A 20,495-nucleotide genomic window follows, 5' to 3' on the forward strand; every position below is an offset into this window, starting at 1 on the left:
ATGCCAAGCCGTCTTTAGTAACACTCAAGTACTTCAGGTCTCAAGTTTCATAAACTCTGTATCACGAACGGTGGCAGGCTTGAGGACGTCCTACTACAGTATCGGGTCTTTACATTTTAAAGCTCTTGAACCCACGTTGAGGTAACCAGTGGTGTCGACCGCATCACCTGTGTGGGTATAACTCCTTGCACGTTTATCGAGTGTCCGTCACATCTTGCCCTCCCTCACCACAACGTGTAGGCTGGTGAATCAGACATTGAAATTGACTTGGTCACCAAGACAAATAGAAAGTCAAAAGCCTGGCAGAACTCAGTCATGGTAGACCCTAATATAGTATCATCTCCAGTGTGGTAGGTTGACGAGGTGGACCTGTGGTGGATATGTTTGGACGAATAAGTGAGGGATGTTATTGTAAGCAGCGGTAGCCGTCGCTGCAGGAACCAGAGAGCAGCATGAGGGTGTTTGGGTGGCACGTTGCCTCTCGTTGGCAGCAGCGACAGGCGGGACTTCGTAGATGCTCTGTATACCCAGGAGAATCATGGATTAATGTGGTAGAACAAACATATGACTTTTTTTTTCTGAGAGGAAGACACTTAAACTTCTTATAGCTACGGAGGTGCAAAAGATGTCAGTCGTGGATATGAATCAAAATATTTACCAAGGCTGTGCTTAGACGTATCTATGTTACTGCTTTCAACTACTCTGATTGGCATATCTTTCCACACGTTAACAATCCTGTTGAAGAAAAAATACTTCGCCTCATACGAGGTAAAGGCATGAGTAGTTTGTATCCATTACTTCGAGTGAAATCAGACGACTGTGTCATTAACTAGCTCGTTTTATCGAGATTATTGAAGCCTTTGGTGATTTCGAATACCTGTATTAGATCACCTTTAAACCTTCTCTGTCGAAGTTGAATAAATGTAAGTTGTTTAGTCAGTCCTCCTAGGATTTGTTTCTTAGGCTGGAAATCATCTTCGTAGCTCGCTTCTGTACTGTTCTCCATTCTAAGTCTTTCCGGAGGTACGGTGACAAAACTGAACCTAAACATTCAAGATGGGGACGCACCAGTGAGCCTTACAGAGTTAGGATCCAAGAATTGTGTTTGCCTCCATTTTTCCTGCGTTTGTGCACTGCCTGCTTGGCTTTAGGTCAGCTGCGATTATTACACCCAAGTCCTTTTCCTCATTGACCTTCTTTAGCTCTGCAGAATTCATACTGTAGCCTGCCTTTTCATTTTTTTCCCCACCGATATGTAAAGATTTTCCACTCATCATTATTAGAATTCGTTTTCAACCTGTGAATCCAGTCCATCAGTTTGTCTGTGTCAGTTTGGAGCAGCAGACATTCAATTTCTGCTGAAGTTTTACTCATTCTGACTTAATATCGTCTGTGAATATCGACATCGTACAACGCAGCCCGCAATCACTGTGATTAATATAAATGAGCAAGAAAACCGGGCCCAAAACTGATCCCTGTGACACACCACTTGTTACGTCTTACCTCTCTGAGCCTTGACCATTAATCACTGCTCTTTGTTTACAGGCTGATCACCCGGCTTCCTCATCATGGAAGTGCAACCTTATTTATTTATACCTTGTGACTTGTTTCTGTGTTGCAACCTTTGATGAGAAACTTTATTGAATGCTGTAAGAAAGTATAGATAGATGACATCAATTACTTTTCATTCGTCATACGTGTCACTAATTTCATCAAAGGAAATCGAGCATATTTGCCAGAAATGAGCGATTTCGTTGAAAACCATGATGAGAGTTGTTTATAAAGTTGTGGACGTTAAAATAGTTTATGATTTATCACAAATGGTTTACCAATTACAGACTTTAAGCTGATTGGATGATAATTTCCATAGTCATTTATTACCTTTTTTTCAAATGTCGGTGTTACAAAAGTAGATTTCCATTCCTCTGGAAAACTTTCCGTTGCAGTTAATGTGTACAAATGAGTAGTTCAGGGTTTAACTTTTTAATTTTTCACCTCTTTCATTGTCCTCGGATGAAACTTATCTGGGCCTGCCGATTTATTTACTTTCATGCCATTTAAAGTTGACAGTATATCTTCATCCTTTGTTTTAGTGTTTTGCAAAACGTTTTCCGCTCTAAATGGAACTGTTTTCGAGGCATGAGTGTTATCTTCAATCGTATATACAGATAGAGGGAAAAAATTAAATTTTGCTATGCCTTCCTTGTCTTGATTTTTTTTTCTTTTTAATTTGTGGTTCAGATGATTACTTCTAACATTACTCTAAAATTCTCTTGGGTTTCTTTTGCTATTTTCAGCAATATTTGCTTTATCTGATGTTTGCGTTGACTTATACGTCTCTTGGTGTTTCCACGCAAGTGTATGTAATTTGATTATGTGATTTATCCTGTCATTTTTTTTATATTGGTAATTTTAAGCTTCGTAGGTGCTCTCTTCCTAAGAGACCAAGCGATACCAGAGTGATTTCAGTGTTGTGTGGTGTGGCAGTGGTTGTGGTGAGACAGTGGTTGTGGTGGGGTCTAGTGGGAATCGGTTAGTGCCGCCCCACTACCACGCCACTGCCTGGTCCCCCCGCCAACTCTCTCTCTCTCTCTCTCTCTCTCTCTCTCTCTCTCTCTCTCTCTCTCTCTCTCTCTCTCTCTCTCTCTCTCTCATCGTTTCATCCTGAAAAATTCAGTAAAATGTACGCTTCATTAGTTTTTTTTTCTAATTGCGTATTAAGATGGGGCTCCTAGGTATATTTTAGGGAGGAAGAAAATTAGTTCCTCCGTGTCAGATCATAAAATATATCCCTGTGGTAGGTTTTCTGTGTGTGTGTGTGTGTGTGTGTGTGTGTGTGTGTGTGTGTGTGTGTACCTGCTGTGGTTATGGTCTCCTTCCCTTCGTGTGCCGTTATCGCGAGTGTGTACCAGTGTTTCCGAATCGATGCGGTTGTACATGAATCCGCACTACGCCAACACTCGTGGAAACTTCGTGGTGTTTGCTCCTCCGCCACGTTGTCCACATGCTGCCTCACGCTACACAGGGTAGTACTACTCGACTGACTTAGAGTATGTGATGTATGAGCCTTAGATGAGGTGTGGTACTAGTTGTGGGGGTGTTGAGACGGGAGTGGTATGATGGAAATGGGGTGTTATGACTGGTGTGGTACGATGGAGATGGTGCAAGTCGAGTGTGGTGTGATGGAGGTGGGGGTGTAAGACGGGTGTGGTGTGATGGAGATGGGATGTTAAGCCTGTTGTGCTGTGATGGAAATGGGGTGTAAGACGGGTGTGGTGTGAAAGGAACGGGGTGTAAGACGGGTGTGATGTGATAGAATGGGAAAGAAATGGGTGAAGGACAGGTGTGGTGTGACGAAAGGCAGGTGTGATGTGATAGAAATGAAGTGTAAGCCAGGTTTAGTGTGATAGAAATGGGATGTAAAACAGGTATAGTGTGATAGAAATGGGTGTGGTGTGATAAGGTATGGGACGTAAGGAATGGTGTATGGTAAAAATGGGTTGTATTACTGATGCGGTTTGACAAATAGCAGCCCAGGGTCGAGCATGTAGGTTCGAATCCTGGGTACGGCAGTCGGTACACAGTCAACGTAACTGCTCATGCACCCCAAGGGTTGGTCGATGAAATGGGTACCCAACTCAGACCAGGATATATATATATATATATATATATATATATATATATATATATAGATAGATAGATAGATAGATAGATAGATAGATAGAGAGAGAGAGAGAGAGAGAGAGAGAGAGAGAGAGAGAGAGAGAGAGAGCGTTGGTGTTAATGAGATCGCCTCGATTACGGGTTCAATTACTCGTGTCGTCTCAGTTAACATAAAAAAAAACAAGAGAGTTGGACAAATGTGATATGGCAGTCAGGTTGCAAGACTAGTGTTACGTGATAGAGTAGGTGTGATGTTACAGAGGTATGATGTTACAGGGGTGTGGTGCGATACAGCTGGGGTGTAACAGGTTAAGTGTGACACAAGCGTGTAAGCTTCACAGTCAAAGCACCCGCCGGGTTGTGGATGTGACTGGCACAGGTTCCGGGAGAACCTGATGTTTGATGCACCGTGCCGGCACGTCCATTAAGCCACCAACTGAACAGGACCCACCAGGACTGCTGGGGAGGGAGCGTGCTGCTTGTCATCCACCTCCCCGTGGAGGCTGATGTACACATCATAGGTCTCGAGATGTCGCCTTCATAATCCTTAGTTTCCCAGAGAGTCATTCGTTGTTTCTCGTCTGTATTGTACACGAGGGCATGACCGAGGTGGGCAAGGGGGTGGGTGAGCAGTTCTTGACTTGTGTACACGCCCCTCTGTATTGTAGTACCGCTGAAACTAAAGAGAAATATAATTGTGGTTGTTGTTAAAGAAAACTGGATGAATGAAGACGAATTATTCCTACCCACTGCACAACCAACCAACCTCACCATATCCTTATTGTCAGATGCGTCGCACTTTTACGCATGACATGCATACCTCTGTTCCTGACGATGGTTTCGGAGAACTTATACCTCCCCAGCTGGGTGTGAGACCGTACTGTATTCTTATATTTTACGATGGTTTCGGAGGTCATCTACCCCGACATTATGGTCTAGAACCGTACCGTACCTTACATATACCTTCACGGTGGTTTCGGAGGTCTTCTAACCCCCTCAGCTAGGCCTTGGACCTTGCTGTACCTTACATATTATACCTTACGAGGGTTTCGGAGGTCTTCTACCCCCATAGCTGCGTCTGGGACCAAACTATTAACTGCTCCTCCGCTCAGTCATGCTGCCTCAGGCTTGCCGTACGAACTCTTATCCCGTAGGCATTCTAGGGTTGCCAGATGTACTGTCGGGCGCTCAAGCTCTCACGTCCTCCAACCCATTAGCATTCTCAAGTCTCTCAAGCACTCCCAGGGTATCATGCATAATTTAGGAGCGTCCGGCACGCTCCCACACTCCCATGGTCGAGTGCTCATCCCTGACCTCCCTCCCAACCCTCCACACCCCTAACAAACACCTCGGACTCCTTCTCCCCCTTCCATATACCCCATATCCCTGCCCTCCTCCCTCCAGCTCATGTAATGACCTGGGGTAGTAGGTGTTGGTGGCCTCCGGCTCGATTACAACAGGTGACCGTGCCCTCACAGCTTGCTAATGTGCAGGATGTTGGTCCTGCTGAAGCTGCCGGCCAGCCACGTTAGCCAGTGAGGCCTTTGTCGTACCGTGTGTTGATGGGTCATGATATCTCTCTCTCTCTCTCTCTCTCTCTCTCTCTCTCTCTCTCTCTCTCTCTCTCTCTCTCTCTCTCTCTCTCTCTCTCTCTATTTTTATCTATCTATCTATCTATCTATCTCTACTCTGTTTCAAGTGAAGTTGCATGGTAATATCTATCCACAGGAACTGCGTGTCTTGCGTGCATGTGAGGCCCACACTGCATATTTTGGTGTTTTCTCTGCATTGTGCTTTCATGTAGCACTGTGTGTGTATGTGTGTGTGTGTGTGTGTGTGTGTGTGTGTGTGTGTGCTTGTGTGTGTGTGTGTGTGTGTGTGTGTGTTTTGGTGGTGTGACACTTGACCCCCGTCCTGCCCGGGAGTCAAGGCGCCAGTAGAGTGATAGGTATAAGTGGTTGGTGTTAGTGATGGTGGTAGGTCCTGTTGGTGATGGTGGTTGGGTCCTCCTAGTGTTGGTTCGTGATGTTGCTGGGTCCTCCTGGTGGTGATGGTGGTTGGGTCCTCCTAATGTTGGTTCGTGATGTTGCTGGGTCCTGGTGGTGATGATGGTTGGGTCCTCCTAGTGTTGGTTCGTGATGTTGCTGGGTCCTGGTGGTGATGATGGTTGGGTCCTCCTAGTGTTGGTTCGTGATGTTGCTGGGTCCTGGTGGTGGTTGGGTCCTCCTAGTGTTGGTTCGTGATGTTGCTGGGTCCTGGTTGTGTTGGTTGGGTCCTCCTAGTGTTGGTTCGTGATGTTGCTGGGTCCTGGTGGTGATGGTTCTGGGTTCTCCTAGTGTTGGTTCGTGATGTTGCTGGGTCCTGGTGGTGATGGTTCTGGGTTCTCCTAGTGTTGGTTCGTGATGTTGCTGGGTCCTGGTGGTGATGGTTGGGTCCACATAGTAGCTTTTGGACGTAGTGGTGGGGATGGTGGACGGTGATGGTGAAGATGGTGGTGTGTCGTTTTAATGTTGGTGGCGGTGAGTCGCAGTAGCGAAGAAAGTGGTCGGTCCTCGTGATGGTGGTGGTGGTGGCGTCCTGGCCTCTAACATGACCCTTAGGGGTCAGGTCACTGGTCACCGTCATACCCAGGGATCGTACCGTCGTGCTCAAGGAGCTAGAAAATAGCATGAGGGAAGAAAGGTCATCTTATACTCCCCTCTCTCTCTCTCTCTCTCTCTCTCTCTCTCTCTCTCTCTCTCTCTCTCTCTCTCTCTCTCTCTCTCTCTCTCTCTCTCTCTCTCTCCCGTGATGGTGTGGCGCCGCCACCCACCACACTTGTGTGGCGACCTTGTCCATGTTTGGCACAAGTCTGTCGTCGTCGTACGGTGACAACGTGCAAAGTTTTTCCCCCCACACAGCAGACGGTGCTGTCCCTCTCCTGACGACGCTCTGGGGCACACACGTCGTCGTCGTCGTCGTCGTCGCTGCTGCTTCGTGTCGTGGCATCGGTCATTCTGGTCCTCTCAGACATTCAAGAGTTTACAGTGTGTGAAAGACAGCTTGTCTTTTGACTGCTGGCTGGCTTACTGTGATGGGTTGAATTATGTTTATCTGCTTGTATGCCTGGAAGGCTGAGCTGAGAAGGGAGGGGTCGGTACCTGGACTTTTGATATTTCACCTCTTCGAACGCTGTAGAACTGATATTTAATCATAAGTTTATCCCATGCCAATGATATATATTATTTCTGATAACTTTTTCGTGATTTTTATAGGTGTATCAATACGGTGTCCAGAGGTTGTCGTGCTGTGTATGTGTTAATAGTAGTAGTAATGGTAGTAGTAGTAGTAGTAGTAGTAGAAGTGGTAGTAGTAGTAGTAATTGTTCATTTGTGGGGTAAGATACATGAAATTATAAGTTAGGAGAGCTAACGTCGGAGGGTGTGGAGGTGTGAGACACACATCTGACGCCAAGATAAGATCTGTAGTGATAAGATAACATTGTGTGGTGGACCCCGGCATGAGCAGCAGGCTAGGACGGGTCTTCCCAGACTGATTCTACATCCTTGCAAGTTACTGACCACCACCACCACCACCTGATGCTGTTTCTACACCTAGATACTTGACTGTTAACAAGTAAATGTCCGGCTGATAAATGTTGATTGAACTATACATAGTAGTTATGTGTCGTTACGACACGGGGTATCGTGGCCTGGTATTCGACTGGACTCCTATAAGGATAGCGTTAAAGGCCGCACCATCATCATACCCAGTGGTTGTACCATCATGGTGAAGGGAGTTAGTATTGGAATGTTATCGAGGCTCTTTTGTGTAGGTGAGAATGTCTGTCCCCTCTAGTTGTGTGTAGGAGGAGAGAGAGAGAGGAACTTTCAGTCATATTTACATCCTTAATCCAAGGAACTTTCAGTTATATATACGTCCTTAATCCAGGTAAAGAACTATTTTTCCCATCCTGTGTTGGGGTAGGGGTCGCTAACCGCATGAGACGGACGTTAGAGCATCTGTATGAACGAATGAAGTTCATCCAGTGTGCCACAATTGAAGTTACCAACACCTGGGTAGGCCACACCCTGTGTGTGTGTGTGGCACATGGCACCTCGTGTGCCACACCTGGCGTTATGAACACCCGACTGGGCTGCACTCCATGTACACGTGTGGAAGGATAAGCTGCGCTTGTCTCTGAGACACAGTTATCAGCTCCCTCACTTTTATGTGGCGGCTCTCATGCACGCACACCTCTCCCTGTGTCTGCTGGGGATAATGTCGCTCTCCCTCTCCCTGGTTAGTCTGCCAGTCTGTCATTATGTCTGGTTAGTCTACCAGTCTGTTAGTTTGAGTACGTCAGCCACTGTATCAGAGGGTGTTGAGGTTTGGAGCGGGTAGGAGGGTCTGAGGTCGTGGGCCACACAGCGCGGAGCGGCCGTCGACTTAATGAAAGTGAACTTCATGTAGATGAGCGTTGTGTGTGTGTAGCAGCTGCTGGAGAGCCGGCACTGTGGTGGGTGTCCTGTAGCAGTAGCAGCAGCTGTGGACGCAGAAGCCGGACCCCTCACACCACCACCTTCACCCTCCAAGACCCCGGGTGTTGCTGTATTAAGCCATGTTAAGACGGGTAGCATCACTCGCCAGTGCTTATCCACCAGTGTTATGATGAAGGTCGTTGGCTCCTCGCCTGTGTTAGCATGATGGAGCCAGGGTCAGATTTCCCATAGGAGAACATTTGTGTTCGCGTAGTCTCTCTCTCTCTCTCTCTCTCTCTCTCTCTCTCTCTCTCTCTCTCTCTCTCTCTCTCTCTCTCTCTCTCTCTCTCTCTCAGTCTCAAGAGTTAGGTTGCAGGTGACATATGTTGGTCCACTGTCTTTGGTAATCGCTCGGGTCCTTACTTCTCACAGGCCTGTTGTGATCCCTCGGACCTAATTTATGACACCATAGGTAGTTGAGTGAAAATGTTGGCTTTGGAAGTTTTATTTTGTTGTTGGTGATAACTGTAGGGTTAGGGGAACAGTAGGGACGGTAGTTAAGGAGTAGGCAAGGTTAGTGGTGGGTGATCGTTAAGGAGTGGGTAGGATTGTCAGCGTAGCTACGTGGGTAGGGTTGTTGATGGCTTGGGGTGGTTGAATGGACAGGGTTTTGCGGTGATGTGAGGAGTGGATAGGATTGGTGGTTGGGATAGTTGAGGAGTGGGTAGATTTGATATTTGGGACAGTTGAGGTATTCACCAGAAGGATTGTGTTGGATTGGTGGTATTGGTAGAGATAGGTAGTTGAGTTGAGTGGGCAGGATCGGTGGTGGTAGGGGCTTGTCAAGGAATGGGCAGGTTGGGTTGGTGATGATGGCATTTACTGGAGGAAAGGCACGCCCCAGACACGTACCAGGCACATACCAGCGAGATACCTGTAAGGGAGAGACAAAAAAGATAAAAAGGTTCAGACTAGAGTGAATAGGACGCTTCCTCTATAGGTAGCGGAGTCAGGTTGAAGACCATCTGAAAGAGCTGCAGCTCAGCCAACAGAGGAAAAACTTTACAAAAAAAATACTATAAGACAAATAATTGTGGTGGTGGTGATGCGGTGGTGGTGGTGGAAATACTCTGAAATCATCGTAAGGTAAGGTCCCTGACCTTTAAGGTGGGGGTGGGTGTATAAGACCTCGGAAACCATCGTAAGGTATACATAGGTAAGGTTCCAGACCTAGCAGTGAGGGTAGAAAGCCTCCGACACTATCGTACAGGAAACTACATACCGTTAGATGCCGCAGTTAACCAAGATACAATAATCAATAAAGCCGTTAGCCTTGGGTTGCGGGGATCTCATTCCATGGCTTGCAGACTTCCTCTGTCGCCAGGATGTGTGCTTCCGTTGGGGGGCCACCTGGAACCGTCCTAAATCCATGTTGTGCACCCATGTTGTACCCTGAAACATATTGTAATGCCACCCATGTTCTACCCTGCAAAATCGTAAATTCTGTTCATCTTTGCACCAAACAAATAACAATGGATTATATATATATATATATATATATATATATATATATATATATATATATATATATATATATATATATATATATATATATAATCTGACTGGGTAGTCAGTATGTATATGATATCCGATATTACCTGTACGGTTTTCATTGCACTATTTGAAGGAACGCTGGCCAAAGACAGTGTTCCCTCATAAATGCGTGTGGTGTGCAAGGGAAGCGTTTTTTTTCCAGGGTATGGCTGCGAGTTTCAGCTGATAACGTAAGGGTTGGGTTAAGGTGTTGCTGGGGTGGATCCTAGTGGTGCTTGAGGTGGAATCGTGCGTTGCTGGAATGGAACTTTTAGTGTTGCTTCTGCTTATCGTTATCGGAGTGCACACACCTTTGTATTGCGAAGTTTATAGGGCGTTTTGTGTGTTGATTTCCGCTTATGTAAGCCAGTTCAGGGAACGAAGATGTGACAAAGCGATTTTCCATCATTTTGTCTTTAATGCTGAGCTGAAGCTATGACAGTGTTTAGCACTTAACTGTGACAGCATTTGGAAATTATCTTCAGCTTCGTTTGCCAGTCTTCAGTAATAAACCAGCTGAGTGTGACTGTATTTCATGTCATTTTCTAAAGCTTAACCAAAACTTAGCAAAAGTGTACTTTGAGTTGGCTGGAGGGTTGCTGTCAGTGGTTCAGACTAGTTAGGTTGGATGGTGTCTGTCACAAGTTCAGACTAATTAACTGGAGGGTTGCTCTCAGTAGTTTAGACTAGTTAGGTTGGATGGTGTCTGTCACAAGCTCAGACTAGTTAACTGGAGGGTTGCTCTCAGTAGTTCAGACTAGTTAGGTTGGATGGTGTCTGTCACAAGTTCAGAATAGTTAGCTGGAGGGTTGCTGTCAGTAGTTCAGACTAGTTACGTTGGATGGTGTCTATCACAAGTTCAGAATAGTTAGCTGGAGGGTTGCTCTCAGTAGTTCAGACTAGTTAGCTGGAGGGTAGTTGTCAGTAGTCGAGAGTGCGCCAAAGGCTGCTGTGTCTTCGAAATATTTTGTTGTGTGATGACTCCTTTTTAAGTAATGTGGCAGAGAGGTGTATGTGTGTTTTAGATGTGTGTTTACCCTTTTTGTTTACTTTTTGTGTGTTACGGGAGGAGAGTTTTTTGTTTTCTTTTTTTTTTTTTTTTTTGCTCGTGTTGATCCGTCTCTTAACCTTGTATATGTGTTATCATGTATGTATCATGTCTTTACTGCTTTGCTCCTGCACACATACGCGCACATACCCCGCCCTAGGCCGGGTGCGTGTGCACCTGTACGAGTGTACGACATGTGACGGTGGTATTCCAGCCTCAGATGGTTTAAATATGTAAATATTCGGACCACATGGAGATGGTTGGGGCTGACGAGTTGTATAATGGTAAGTGGACGTGCTTGGCCTCCCGTCCACTTTCCTCAGTGCCGCGTTAGATCCGTCTGTTTTGCGCCTCCACCACACACACCATCATCACCAGCCTCCTCACTATCTTATCTTGCTCTTCCACCCCAAAACCATCAACCTTCCCCTCCTCACTATCTTATCTTGCTCTTCCACCACACACCCTCCCCACCCTTCTCTATCTTCCTCCACACCACACCACACACACACACCATCACCACCCTCTTCACTATCTTATCTTGCTCTTCCACCACATACCATCGCCATCCTCACTATCTTATCTTCTTTCGCTTCCTCCACACCTCACTCACCGTCACCCTCCTCACTGTCTTATCTTGCTCTTCTACCACACCACACCTCCCTCCTCACCATCTTATCTCACCGCAGTCGTACATACCGTCGATCAGAATGATTTTCACGGACCCAGGAGGTGCAGTTGTCACGGGAGGATGGCTGGCGATGGCGTGAGGTAGGCTTCCGGCAGGCGACGGCAGACACTGACGATATTTCCCATTATACTGAGACGTGGAGGGACGGTGTGTGGGGTGTGCTGGTGGGCCACCACCACGGCTGGCTTGAGTCTTGCCTTCCCCACCTCACCGCCGCGCCATCAGCAGATATTATGTCCGTATTTGAAACGCGGCAGAGATTGCCGGTGGAGTGTAGACGTACCGGGAATAATGTTTAGTTTCCTACGTACATGAGAGTCTTGGTTTGTTGACGATAGGGCGACATAAGGCATTAGAGTTGATGGATGGAAGTTGAGTCTTTTGTTATGTGGTCGTGAGAGGTTAAAAGTGCTAAGGTATGACTTCTATATTCCCGTGGAGAGGTCCTGCTTGGACAGAGGCCAAGGATGTGTGTCTATGAGTGTGGCGCCATCGGTAACGAAGACCACGTTGTTAAAGTTACGACTCTCGCACTTGACTAAGTTGGTATAACTTAAACGATGGACAGCCAGAACTGTACTTCTAAAGGCAGTCTTAGCATGCCTTTTGTGGTGCGCCGAAGCATCGTGTCCACAAGGTACTTATATGGTGCTGGTCGAGCTGAGCCAACGTCTGGACGCGGCCAGGATCCTGGCTGGATCTGGCCGGTGGCTGGCCAAGGCCGCTCCCGGACCGACCGGCCGGCGCGCGCGGGTTTCCAGCGGCAGACGGGAAGGACGCGGCTCCAAGGTCGACCGAAAGGACGCGGGAATACGACACTGGCGGGTTTATGGCGCGGCGTCCACCGCTGGCGGTGCTGACGGTGGGCTGGCGGAGGCCACGGTTTGCTTCGCACCACCGGCGGTGCCGATGATTGCGGTATGGTGGCGGCTGTGGGAGACCGCAGCTTGGACTACACACGCCGCTACACCTCGTGTCGGCTGCTCCTGCCTGCTTGTCCAGGAGGGTGTCGCCTTGTTGTACTGCACATTCCTGCTCACAACTTCCACAGATTCGTATTAACATTCATGAAATGTTAGAGATGAAAAGAGATTGATCATGCAAAAAGGCGTTCGGGCAAGTTCGACATTATTTCCATTTGTTTCTGAAGCGGAAGCCGGGAGTGTGATTAGTGGGATCCTGAGATAGTTTTGTGTATCACACAGACAGTTGAGGTCCCCTCTACACACCACAGACACCCCCATCACCAGACTGTTCTTCCCTCCCACTATACACTACAGACCCTTGATCACAAGACTATCCTAACCCCCCTCCACCTCATTTGGCTGCCTTTTACATGACGGGTCGTGTTCCATTAATGTAACGCATGGGACATGATTATATGACTTAACCACACACTCCTGCCTTGATCATGATTATTATTCCTCGGTATCATATATGGAAAGGGCGTCTCTACTTGTATGGGTGGCATGACTGCATTGCAGAATTTTAATCACATCTCGTGATGGTGAGATGATATAGTGTGGTGTTAGTGTGGAAGAGAAGCTATGGCTCGGGAGTGTGAGGGAGAGGATGTGGTATGTGTGTGGTGTGTGTGTGTGTGTGTGTGTGTGTGTGTGTGTGTGTGTGTGTGTGTGTGAGAGAGAGAGAGAGAGAGAGAGAGAGAGAGAGAGAGAGAGAGAGAGAGAGAGAGAGAGAGAGAGAGAGAGAGAGCCTGTGGTGGATGGGATAAGGTCGTCTCGTGAAGTATTACAGCCGAAGCATTTCATGAACCTGACCTGATCGTGCTTCATGATGACCGGGTTGATGGAAAGCCCCGAGGTGTGGTAGTGTCGTCGCTGGTATGTATTACCACAGGGAATCACGACCATATCAGCTACGGTAATATTGTGCTTATCAGCCTATTGCAGTCCATAGGCATGCACACACTGAACCGGAGATTTAAGACGAGCCGCTGGGCTTGAGGTGACCAGATGGTGTAACTGTAAGCAGCGCCTTCTGCTCCGTTAACATCTGATGGGTAACTCCAGCATTGTGGTGCCTCATGGAACACACATTCCTGGCGTCCAGGTAAGGCAGACGACATCATCTACTCGTGCACAAGCCACCCTGCAGTTTACACATCGGTGCTCGCATCACACGCACACACACACGACTACATGTAACAGTATGTACCTCTACGTGTGTGTGTGTGTGTGTGTGTGTGTGTGTGTGTGTGTGTGTGTGTGTGTGTGTGTGTGTGACGGTTCCAAATATGAAGGAAAGAGAAGAAAAATGGCAAAGCGTGCCGAGAGGACGGGGGCGTGGCCGCCTCCATCTCCTGTGTCGAATTGATTCCACCCGAGCTGCAACTTGTGTCAGATCCTTGACGAGTCGTAAGCCGATAAGACCTGTTCCAGGGACTCGGCCCACACAGGCTGACTGACTGACTCACAGGATGGCGGACCCCGTCGCGAGGGAATCATAATTGTTATTGCGAGTCTCATCTGGGGAGCGTAAATACGATGTGGTCAACGGGAAACACAGCAGTGAAGGGAGGTGCGTTTCGCCAAGCTTCTGGGTTACAATAAGGGAGGGTAGGCGGAGGATGGACTACCACATTCTAGGGATTTGGTAAGGGAATACTATATTCTCTTCAGTGCGTCGTAAGGATTTAGTTCTAAGTAGGGGGAGGAGACTTTGACTTCGCGATGGCTCTGCGAACTTGATAATACGGGTAGAAGGTAGATTTCTGATGGTAGATGACGCAGTTTTATTAAGTATTGTGAGGTAAATTTTCATTGTGATTTGACGGAAATAGGTGATGGATCAGAAGTATATGTTACAGTATTAGGAACTTTCACGTGTGATTTGCGATATCGCTGCTTGGAGCAGAGGTTCAAAGGACGTATTTGTACGTCATCACGACGCTCTTACCCATAGTGGTGATGTCCTGGCATCTGAAGTGGGTCAGGTCATCATTCTGAAGGGTCGTGCCGTGTGTGTAAATGTGTGTGCATTGCACATGACCGCAAGATAATGGATATAAGTGAATGCGGCTTTTGCTTCGTCTGTTCCTGGCGCTACCTCGCTAACGACAAAGCATGCATATTATATATATATATATATATATATATATATATATATATATATATATATATATATATATATATATATATATATATATTATCTCTGGGGATAGGGGGGAAAGAATATTTCTCACGTGTATTCCCTGCGTGTCGTTGAAGGCGCCTAAAAGGGGTGGGAGCGAAGGGCTGGAAATCCTCCCTTCCTGTTTCATTTTCCCTAAAGAAGGAATAAAGACGCGGGCCAAGTGAGGATTTTTCACTCTCAGGCTTAGTCATCATCTGTTCTTGATGCTACCTCGCTAACGCGGGAAATGGCGAATATGTACGAAAAAAAAAGAAAATGCTAATGGTTACCCCCCAGGACGAGGTTGTGGGAACAATGGCCTTTACTTGTGTTTTGACAGTGATCATAAGCGAGGTCGCTGCGCACATTATCGGCGGCCGGACTTACTAGTGTTGTTGAAATTAAGCGAGTCGCTGAGTTTAACTGTCTGGTAAAACGGCTTTTTTCTCTTTTTCGGCTCAAAACGAGAAACTTGACTTGGTATTGCCGTATGGGTTTGTTTTATGGACATTACCTGTCCGTTACAACTGTTGGTCTTTATTATATATATGGGGCCTGGATGTGGAAAGGGAGCTGTGGTTTCGGTGTATTACACATGACAGATAGAGACTGAGAGCGAACGAATGTGGCCTTTTTTGTCTTCCTAACGCTTCCTCGCTAACGCGGGAGACGGCGATTAAGTATATATATATATATATATATATATATATATATATATATATATATATATATATATATATATATATATTCGCATCTTAATGTTGGAGGCTCAAGATATGGACAAAAGTCCACATTTTCGGCCGGTCCCCAATAGAATATATAGAAGTTAATGAAAGGGAGAAGAAACCTGAGAAAGTATATGTGAATTTCGGATGAAGTGGAAAATGCGTCTTCTAAAGTGTAGCTTTAGGAACTGAGTAGCTTTGGAGGGTTAAGCTTCTCTTTCCTCCTGCACCTCCTCCTCCTCCTTCTCTCTCAATTTTAGGAGGCAATAATGCAGGAGGGGTGGATATCCAGCAAGCAACCTTTCCCCGCATCTCTCAGTCGCCTTCTACGGTACACGCGTAGTAGATAAGCGAGTCGCATTTTTTCTCCTCCCTCCTGCAGCTGCGTCCGGTAGCAGGTGTATAGTCGAGTTCTCTATAGTGCGAAACCCCTTCAGCTGAACTGCTCTCCTTTTCGTCCACTGACGATGATGAATAGAAGACAGCTCTCCGCTCGCAGCGTAACCACAAGCAGGCGGTGGTGGTGGTGGTGTCGGGCGGTGGGTGCCGCCCCCTACAAACACACACTCTCGCACACTCACCATCCATCATAACGCAGCCACTCTCACTTATCGATTCATGTGAGATTACGTCGTGCTTACAGTATTAACCCACCACCGCCGCTCTCGAGAGCCAGAACTCAGTTACAGTACACATCAGTACATCCTTTCATATATATATATATATATATATATATATATATATATATATATATATATATATATATATATATATATATATATATCTTTTAAAGAGTGTGATCCGTTTTACATTAGTTTATAGTGTTAGGGTTAACGATATAGATATAGTGTTAGGTATGGTCAAGAATCTGTTTCGGTATTTGGCCACCTTAAGTGACTTCGGTCGTCAGAGTGATTGGAGCAATGTTACGATTATCACTTATACAATAACTCAATAGTGGATAGAGACATTGTTGAGTCGTCTCTTATCATACATAGTAGAGATATTATTATTAATCATAATGTTGGTTTATATAGCTGAAATAACTGTGTCTGAGAGAAAAAGGAAAATGTAATTATGTTTCCGAGGACTTGGGTGAACCTGAGGTCGAGTTTGTGACACGAGAGAGAGAGAGGTGAGGTCGTCGAGGGTGACCTATGCCTAAATCCCTTCACCTATTTCATAATACATTGGCCGGCCCCGCCCAGTGGCGGCTGGATATTATATTCTTGTTCTTTGTATCTGTACTCAGTCCTGACGATGTAACGAAAGTATTTGACATAGTCTGTGTGTATATATATATATATATATATATATATATATATATATATATATATATATATATATATATATATATATATTACCCTTTGGGATAGGGGAGAAAGAGTACTTCCCACGTATTCCCTGCGAGTCGTAGAAGGCGACTAGGAGGGCCCGGAGCGGATTGCTAGAAATCATCCCGTCCTGTATTACTCTCTAAAAGAAATTACAGAGGAAGGAGCCAAGTGAGGATTTTTCCATGTAAACTTCATTCATCCGTTCTTAACGCTCTCTTGCTAATGCGGGATTTGGCGAGCATATATATATATATATATATATATATATATATATATATATTTTTTTTTTTTTTTTTATACTTTGTCGCTGTCTCCCGCGTTTGCGAGGTAGCGCAAACGCTATATATATATATATATATATATATATATATATAATAAGTATGAAAGTATGCAAATTGTGTATATATCCTCATAGAGAATAGCTTTCGTGCATCTCCAGACTTAAGAGAGTTATAGCTTCTTCGGCTCCGTTTTCTTTCGTATGTGTAATGTTCGGCTTGAACGGGTGTGTAGGAGTGTTGGTGGTGGGAACCACTGTACTTGCTGTGACCAGTTACTTGTACGCCTTGTTTTTACATGTAATGCTGATAGAATCAACTTTTGAAATAGTGATTAAAACGTCTCGTTTGATTATTTTTTGGGTGGGGAGTGGATGGATGGAGCTATTCATAACATATTACACGAACACAGATACATCTGACCCGTGCCAATAATGGCACTCCCAAGAACGGGCTGCCATTGACAAGAGCACCTGCCAGGTGAACCTTGCACACACACACACACACACACACACACACAGTATTTGATGAACGGAGGGTCAAGAGAAACCCCTTTTTTTTTTAACAGACATTTAGGAACTAACGAGACGCAGAATAGTACAAGGGATCCCATAACTTTTAAGCCGCCTACAGTTATGAGACAGACTGACTTGAGCAGCCCTCTATAGTTGTGGCAAATTACCACCCTTCATTTTCTACGAACTCAGATGTCTTGTCTGTGAACGGTTAGCACAACGGGTATTGTATGATTGTAGTATTATTATTCATGGATATTATTTAAGAGCACTACAACCCCACCAGGTGGTTGTAGAGGGCGGATCCTCGAGGTTGAGGGTACTACAACCCCACTTGATGGTTGTAGAGGGCAAAACCTCGAGGTTGAGGGTTCTGCCACCCCAGCAGGTGGTTATAGAGGGCGAAACCTCTAGGTTAAGGGTGCTATACCCCCACCAGGTGGTTGTAGAGGGCAAAGTCACGGGGTTGAAGGCACTACAACCCCACCAAGAGGTTCAAGAGGGCGGCCCTTCGTGGAGGTTGTAGACGTGGGAGCCTCGAGGGGTGAAGGTACCACAACCCCACCTGGTGGTTGTGGAGAGCGGGACGCTGCTGCTGCTGGTGGTGTGGTCGACCCCATACATCCCCACAGGGCCGTGGCCTAGCCCCCCACCGCCAGCTGTGTCACACGGAACGTTCCCTCGACTCCCTCTCACAGCCGATGATGATGAGGAGTCGAGAGCCATTACTGCTGAGTAATATGTTACCTGTTGACATTATAATGAACCAGTCAGTAGTCTTGGCGGGGAGGGGAAGAGTGGGGTGGGGGGTGATTATGGGTGTGTCCGGGGTGGTTACCGAGAGAGGTGAGGGAGGGGAGGGCTTCCTGTCGATGCCTAAATAGGTGTTCTCTATTTTATAATTGCTAGGGCGTGTGGGCGAGGTGGGACGGGCCGGCTGGTGCAGGCTACACCTGGGCTCTTGGAAAGGGGGGTAGGGAGGAGGAGCAAGTACCCCAGTGATGCAACAGGTGGCCTGATGAGTGGAAGTGCCTTACGTTTTCGCTCTGATTACTCTGATGAAGAATTAACTGGCCAGATGTGTTCACCTGTGAGACTGGGTTGTGGCATTTTTTTTTCCTCCCAGCTTGTTTAAGATAAAAGATGATGGTTAACTGATAAAAGACTGGGGTTGATCGGGAGAAGGTAAGGGTGATAGGTAACTGATAAAGGACTGGGGTTGATTTGAAAAAGATAAGGGTGATAGTTAACTGATAAAAGACTGGGGTTGATCGGGAGAAGGTAAGGGTGATAGGTAACTGATAAAAGATTGGGCTGATTGGGAAAAGATAAAAGATTGGGTTGACTGGCTTAATTTTGAAAAATTAAGGGTGATAAGTAACTGATTAAGACAGGGGTTGATCGGAAACTAAGGACAGTCGACTGGCCGGTCGTGATTAGACGATAGATTGGTCGTGTTCCGCCGTCCTGGTTAAGACTGGGGCGATGTGGGAGGATTGGGTTTGTAACGCATTGAGTACTGGTGGGATTGGTTGAGGTGGTGTTGGTGGTAGAGGGGGAAGGGGAGGAGGTGTAAGCAGTATGTTATTGAGCGCGTGTCATGGTTCCTGCCAGAATGGCGGGGGGTCAAGGAGGCTGAGCTGCTGCTGCTGCTGCTGGTCGCCGCCGCCACCGCCGCCACCTGCTTCTACCATCTGTACACTTGTGAACACTTCCGGACCACGACCGTCTCCACAGCCATCACTGCTGCCGGGCTCTCTCTCTCTCTCTCTCTCTCTCTCTCTCTCTCTCTCTCTCTCTCTCTCTCTCTCTCTCTCTCTCTCTCTCTCTCTCTCTCATGGGGGATACAGCCTGGGCCTTACAACAGTGAGGATACGACCTTTGGGTATGATGTATTGGCCTCGATCATGTCATCAAAGGTCAATTATGGGTGCATTAATACACACACACACACACACACACACACCTCCGTGGTTTAGCGGTTCGCGTTACTGACCGTCACACATGAATGGGCCGCCTGGGATCAAACCCGCGTAGGTTCCAGTCCTCGTCGCGACAGCTGGTCCACAGTCCACCCAGCTGTTCATCTCGTCTTAAGGGTAATGTCAAAAAGCGGTGTGCGGTGGAGAAGAAGCGGGTTACATCCCCAGCCAGCCAGCATTTGGAAGGTTTAAAGAGAGCAAAAAGCCACGATATCAGGGTAAGAAAGAAGGTGGGAAAAAAAATTCGAGAAGAATATCATGAGGGAGGTAAACAGCGAGAAGGATTGCATTCATCTACAAGGGGACCTAGACAAGCTATAAAGTAGGTCTGGTACGTGGTGGATGAAATTCAAGCGAAGTAAATGTGAGGCAATGAGAATGACGTACAGCAAAACAGGGCCTCGATGTGAATGATATGTATGAGGAAGTAAGCTGCTTGGGTCTGTATGTGAGAGAGAACGGGAGTCGTCACAGTCCCTAACATGTCGCCAGACTTTTACCTTAGAAATACAATTGTAAACAAAGAGGCAAATTGTCTGGTGACTAATATTGGAATAACATTCAAGTACATGGATGATGGAGTATCCAGCAAGCTGTTCACGTCTTACATTAGACCTAAACTGGAGCATCTTTCTCAAGTTTGGTCACCGCTCTTGAGGCAACACAGAACTAAATACGAAGGTGCAGAGGAAGAGTAATAAACATGGTACGGGAATTAAGAGAACTGAGTTACAGGGGTGAGGTTAGTAGCCCTTAGATTTCTGCCCACCATGGAAGAGAGAGAAGAGTAAGGGGTGACCTGATCATAACCTCCAATTTTGGGATAAGTTCGACGATGTGTCATCAGTGATCAGATCTTTACAAGACGGAAGGATGGAACAACCAGAAGCTTTTACACGATAATTAAGAAAGTTGTTGGAAAACATGTATAGAAGTGCTTTTATTGTACGAGCTGAGGACGTATGAAATAAGGTAGTAAATGATAGACGAATGAAATAAAGTAGTAAATGATGGACGAATGAAGTAAAGTAATAAATGATAGACGAATGAAATAAAGTAGTAAATGATGGA

The 20,495-nt window shown here is 46.3% G+C and overlaps 1 protein-coding gene across 6 annotated transcripts in view; it reads left to right on the forward strand.

Moving 5' to 3' along the window:
• Positions 1–20,495, forward strand: part of LOC139766419 (rho GTPase-activating protein 21-A-like) — an 842,055-nt gene that overhangs the window by 662,285 nt on the left and 159,275 nt on the right. The window lies entirely within an intron of this gene.

The sequence above is a fragment of the Panulirus ornatus genome, chromosome 1 (genome assembly GCF_036320965.1).
Source record: "Panulirus ornatus isolate Po-2019 chromosome 1, ASM3632096v1, whole genome shotgun sequence".
Lineage (NCBI taxonomy): Eukaryota > Metazoa > Arthropoda > Malacostraca > Decapoda > Palinuridae > Panulirus > Panulirus ornatus.